The sequence below is a fragment of the Primulina eburnea genome, chromosome 12, assembly GCF_022965805.1.
Source record: "Primulina eburnea isolate SZY01 chromosome 12, ASM2296580v1, whole genome shotgun sequence".
NCBI lineage: Eukaryota > Viridiplantae > Streptophyta > Magnoliopsida > Lamiales > Gesneriaceae > Primulina > Primulina eburnea.
In genome coordinates this window covers 33,100,787-33,105,989 of record NC_133112.1, presented here as the reverse complement: position 1 = coordinate 33,105,989, position 5,203 = coordinate 33,100,787, and the positions used below count along the sequence as shown (strand labels likewise).

General features: G+C 35.3%; 1 non-coding gene across 1 annotated transcript; it reads right to left on the bottom strand.

Moving 5' to 3' along the window:
* Positions 1 to 4,840: 4,840 nt before the first annotated feature.
* On the bottom strand, positions 4,841 to 4,946 carry LOC140808534 (small nucleolar RNA R71). The gene has a single exon (XR_012112954.1). It is a non-coding gene; the product is annotated as a small nucleolar RNA R71 (small nucleolar RNA).
* Between the last annotated feature and the right edge of the window lie 257 nt (positions 4,947 to 5,203).

Genomic DNA, 5,203 nt, shown 5'->3' with positions numbered 1-5,203 from the left:
TCATATCACAAAATTGTTTGTGAATGTGTATTTAGACGAAGTTACTGAATTTAGGAAAAAAAAAATATTTCTCAATAATTTTATTGAATTTGATTTAAAAATATTTATTTATCACATGTTAAAAAATAATAATATATATAACTTCTCGGAAATTAAAGAATTAAATATGTATTTAGATTGGTGGTCGACATCAATACACTAAACATAATAAACACCATATCATTGTCTTAGGCTAACAAAATCTAAAAATTTGATATATGATAGCGGTTATCAGCCAAAAAAATTAATCGACATAAATTGTATTTAAGAAAATTTGTCAAAATTAGCTACAAATAATTCTTATTTTTAATTATATTATTTTTTGCAATTTAAATATCTTTTCATTTTTATAAAAATAATATAATCTCGTGCATCACACATGTTTAATACTAGTTTTATGAGAAAGAACAATCGAAAAATAATTAAATGAAAGTATTTCATTCTTGCATTATGGTTTTCTCTATTTTCTGTTCTAAACAGTATTATGATCATATATACTTTTTGTTCGCAGGAGTAACATTTTTTACTTATTTGCTACTGGTATTGTAGTCGTAAACTGGGAGCCAGATGGATGTCTATATGATCCTCAAAGCACTATTGGTGATGTTGTAAATCTGTTTTAAAGAAACTGTGTTTTTCACAAGCCTCATGTCACATACTCGTAAAATATCAAAGTCTACCACATTTCTTGTTATTCTTATATATATATATATATATATATATACACGATCAAAAGTTTGAAAAATAAGACTTATGTTTTAGGATCGTTAATCTATTATAGAAAAACAATAATAGCAATATATATATATATATATATATATATATATATATATATATATATATATATATATATATATTGCTATTATTGTTTTTCTATAATAGATTAACGATCCTAAAACATAAGTCTTATTTTTCAAACTTTTGATCGTGTGCTTATGTTTAAGAGATGACTAATGAATGGGATATCTCAACACAGTTAGTGGTTGTTCTTAATGTTAGGGTGTAGACCCTACCAATGAATGTTCATATGGCTATAGTGTCAGTTAATCATGCGGATAACCCGGAGAATTTGATGGTTCGAATTTCAAGGCAACAAAATATGTTTTTTTCACTTCAGTACTACCTTGAATCTGACAAAATTTCTAACTTATGATGCTCCTAAACCTGATGAGAGCGTTAGATATATTCAATTTGCTAGTGCTATTGATGCATGCTACCATTATGATTTCTTACGTAGAAATTACATAATGAATAGCTTGGCCGACTCGATGCAAAATATTTAAATTGACAAAAGAACAACTAATGAGTTATGGGAGTATTTTGACCAGAGATATAAGTCTAAGAATGTCGAAGCTAAAAAGTTCATTGTTGGACGATTAACGGATTATAAGATGGTGAACTCAAAGATTTTGATCCGTCAAGTTCAAGAGTTCCAAGTCATCTTGCATTCATGTTGAATTTATGATGTTGAATAAATATTTCCAAATTGCATCTATTATTGAGAAACTGCCTCCGACTTGGAAAGATTTTAAGAACAATTAGAAACATTAACGACAATAGATAAATGGAAAAGAACTGGTTGTTAGGCTTCTATTGTAGAAGACAAAATGGGTTATGAGAAATACTGTTCAATTCTGTTGTATCTAAAGGCAATGTGGTCAAGCATGGTCAAAACTCGAAGGCCAAGAAAAACACTGGCACTTTTGGAATAGATTCCAGGTTAGGACCCGAGAAAGATATTTTCATGAGAAAAATCTCTGAGAAATACTACAATTGTGGTGGTCCGGGTCACAAAGTTTCAGACAAAAGAAAAATAGGGAGATAAATATGGTGGATGACTTATCTCAAGAGGTTTCTAATATGAATCTGTGTCATTGTTTTTTAAGTGAACTTTATGGGTTCAAACCCAATGGACTGCTGGATTGATACTAGTGCCACTCGCTCCTTCAGTTCAAGAAGATATTTGTAACCTTTGAGGAATTTGAAAATGAGGAAAAATTGTTAATGACGAATTCCGCTACATCTTAATTCAGAGGTCAAGTAAAAGTGATTTTGAAGATGACATATAAAAAAGAGCTGATTATGAACAATGTTGTATGTGCCGGACATTCGCAAAAAATTGGTGTTTGGGTCACTTTTTAAACCAACATGATTTTCACATTTTTTTTTAGTCAAATAAATGTCATGTCTAAAAATGAAATGTTTGTTTGGAACATGTAACACCCCAAATTTGAGGATTGTTTAATCCCTTTTTGAAGCGATGCAACTTCAAGACTTCATCCGCCATGATCATCGTGGCATGTCCCAAGGACATTGAATCGAGAGTTGTATTCTACCATTGATATATTTGGAGATTGGGTGAAATTTTCAAACTCAATCAATTTCTATAATCTGGCTTCGGTCGAATTATATTTCCTTAGGAAAGCATCTCGGAAGTTCTGCCACGTGTCTGGTCCAGCAGTAGTCATGGCTGGCCAGTAAAGTAATATACTTTCACAGAAGAATGTTTAAAGGTTAACTCCTACCTATTCTATGTAGCATTCAACTGTCGAATATTATCACCCAGTTTTATTCTCTCGATCAATTTTCATTTATGCTGGGATTGTTGAAATAAATACACTTTTGTAAATTGAATTGATGCATTTACTATAGATGAGTTAATTGATATGTGTCGTTTTTACGTATTTTATTGCATTAGTTTTAGTTGTGTTTGCATTGTGCATGCATGCATTTTAGTTACATGTTGTTTATTTTTGAGCGAAAATTTGCATTCTATCATATCTCACTGGGTTGTGACGAATTTGCAGGGAAAGTGACCGGAAAACCAAAGATGGAGCAAAGTGTACAAATGAGGGAGCAACCGACAGAATGAGTGGCGCCCGAGCGGTAATTCTCTACCGCCCGGGCGCGAAAGGTGACCAAGGCAACAGAAAGGTCGGCGCTCGAGCGGTAGTTTTCTACCACCCGAGCGCGATAGCCACTCACCCCAAGCACTTCGACAGAAAGGTCGGCGCTCGAGAGGTAGTTTTCTACCGCCCGAGCGCGAATGCTGTACTTCTCAAGGAGATTCACAGAAGGTGTGGCGCTCGAGCGGTAATTTTCTACCGCCCGAGCGCCACCTATTTTTGGCAAGATTTCATGCTCGATTTCTTACCTTAGTTGGAAGGATGGCTGGAATGGAAAGGGGGATTGGTCGACTTTTGAGCATTATTTAGACGGATTTGCAGGAGCACAAGGAGTTTTTGGAGAGCCTTTGCACTTGGATTGAAGATTCGACGGTTTCCGGGCATCGTTCTTCGCAGATTTCGTCACGGCTCGTATTTCTAGTTTATTTTCCGTTGTTTAAATATTGTTTTTCTTATTTTCATTATGAATTCTAGTAGCTAATTTTCATATTTGTTGGGATTAAAGGGGATCCTATCCCAAACTTTTAGTTGATTAATTTATATTTTGAGTTGTGCTTTATTCTTGATTGTACTACGATTTTTATTGTGTCGTTTGAGCGTAGCTAACTTTTACGACAATTTTATATCACGAGTGAGTTCGAGAGAATAACTAGTGATAGGATCGAGTAGTATAATCTGCGGATCTACAATTTGCATAGACATATGAAATTGGATACGTGCCGATAGTCATAGTCCTTAGGGTCGAAAACTAGGGGATTTCATCAATCGAAATGCGGTTCATTCTTGATAAATAATTAAAGACATTTAATTACTTCATTGAGTGAATTAGTTTGGCATAGCTCGAGAGAGTGTGTTCAAGTGAATAGGAAATCCTGTCGAAAGCGTAGAACACAATCGAACGAATTAATTAATTAATAAGGGGTAGGTGAACCAGAATTCCCAACAAATTCTTTTATCATTTGAAGTTTAATCCATTGATTTAGCATTCATATTTCATCATTTAAACTTTGAGCTTGTTTATTTAAATTTTCTTGAATTTTATTAGTCATAAAACAAACAATCAAATTTCGTCGCTAAAGTTTTAATAACTAAAATAATAATTGTTAAAGACAGTCTCCAGTGGAACGATACTCGTATTCATATACACTATACTATTACTTGACATCGTGCACTTGCGATTACATTTTGAGCATACAAAATCATATTTTCTTGGGGAATTCATAGTGCAAGTTTTGCTCGATCAAGTTTTTGGTGCCGTTGCCGGGGACTGTTAATCTACAATTATATTTTTAGTTATTTCCTTTAGTGTATTTTATTTTTATTGAACTAACACTCCATATTTTAATTCAGATATCTCTTCTGGTGCATGCCAAAGTCACTTGACTTGGAGCTTGAGTGTGACCCTGAAATTGAAAGGACTTTCCGCAGGCGAAGACAACAGCAAAGACTTAAGAAACTAATGGAGAGCCACGAACAAGAGCAGGAGGCGGAGCGCCAAAACGAGAGACGAATTGAGATGCCACGCCGCATACCCATGTTAGAGTATGCCCAGCCTTCTTTGGATGGTGCACGCCCCAGCATTGTGAGGCCGATTGTGCGGGCAAACCAATTCGAAATCAAACCAGCCATTATCCAGATGATTCAGAACACCGTCCAATATGGAGGAACTGCTGTGGACGATCCAAACACACACATCGCAGATTTTCTTGAGATTTGCGATACTTTTAAATTTAATGGAGTTTCTGATGATGCTGTTAGACTGCGTTTATTTCCTTTCTCTTTGCGTGATAAAGCTAAAGCTTGGTTGAACTGTTTACCTGTAGGTTCGATAGCTACATGGGAGGACATGGCAAAGGCGTTTCTCATCAAATACTTTCCTCCATCGAAGACCATGAAGCTGCGGGCATACATCACAACATTTGCTCAGTTCGATCAAGAGTCACTATATGAGGCGTGTGAGAGTTTCAAAGATCTATTACGAAGATGCCCACATCATGAGTTGCCACTTGGGTTAGTCGTTCAAACCTTTTATTACGGTTTGCTTACTCCTAACCGTACTATGATAGATGCTGCTGCGTGTGGGAACCTTTTGAGGAAGACTGCGGAAGAAGGATATGAGTTGTTGGAGGAGATGGCTGCTAGCAGCTATCATCCTCAATCTGACAGGAGCAACCAGCGGAGAAGTGCCGGAGTTCACCAGGTAACTGATTTTTCTGTTATTACTGCAGAACTTGACGCTTTAAACAGGAAAATAGACG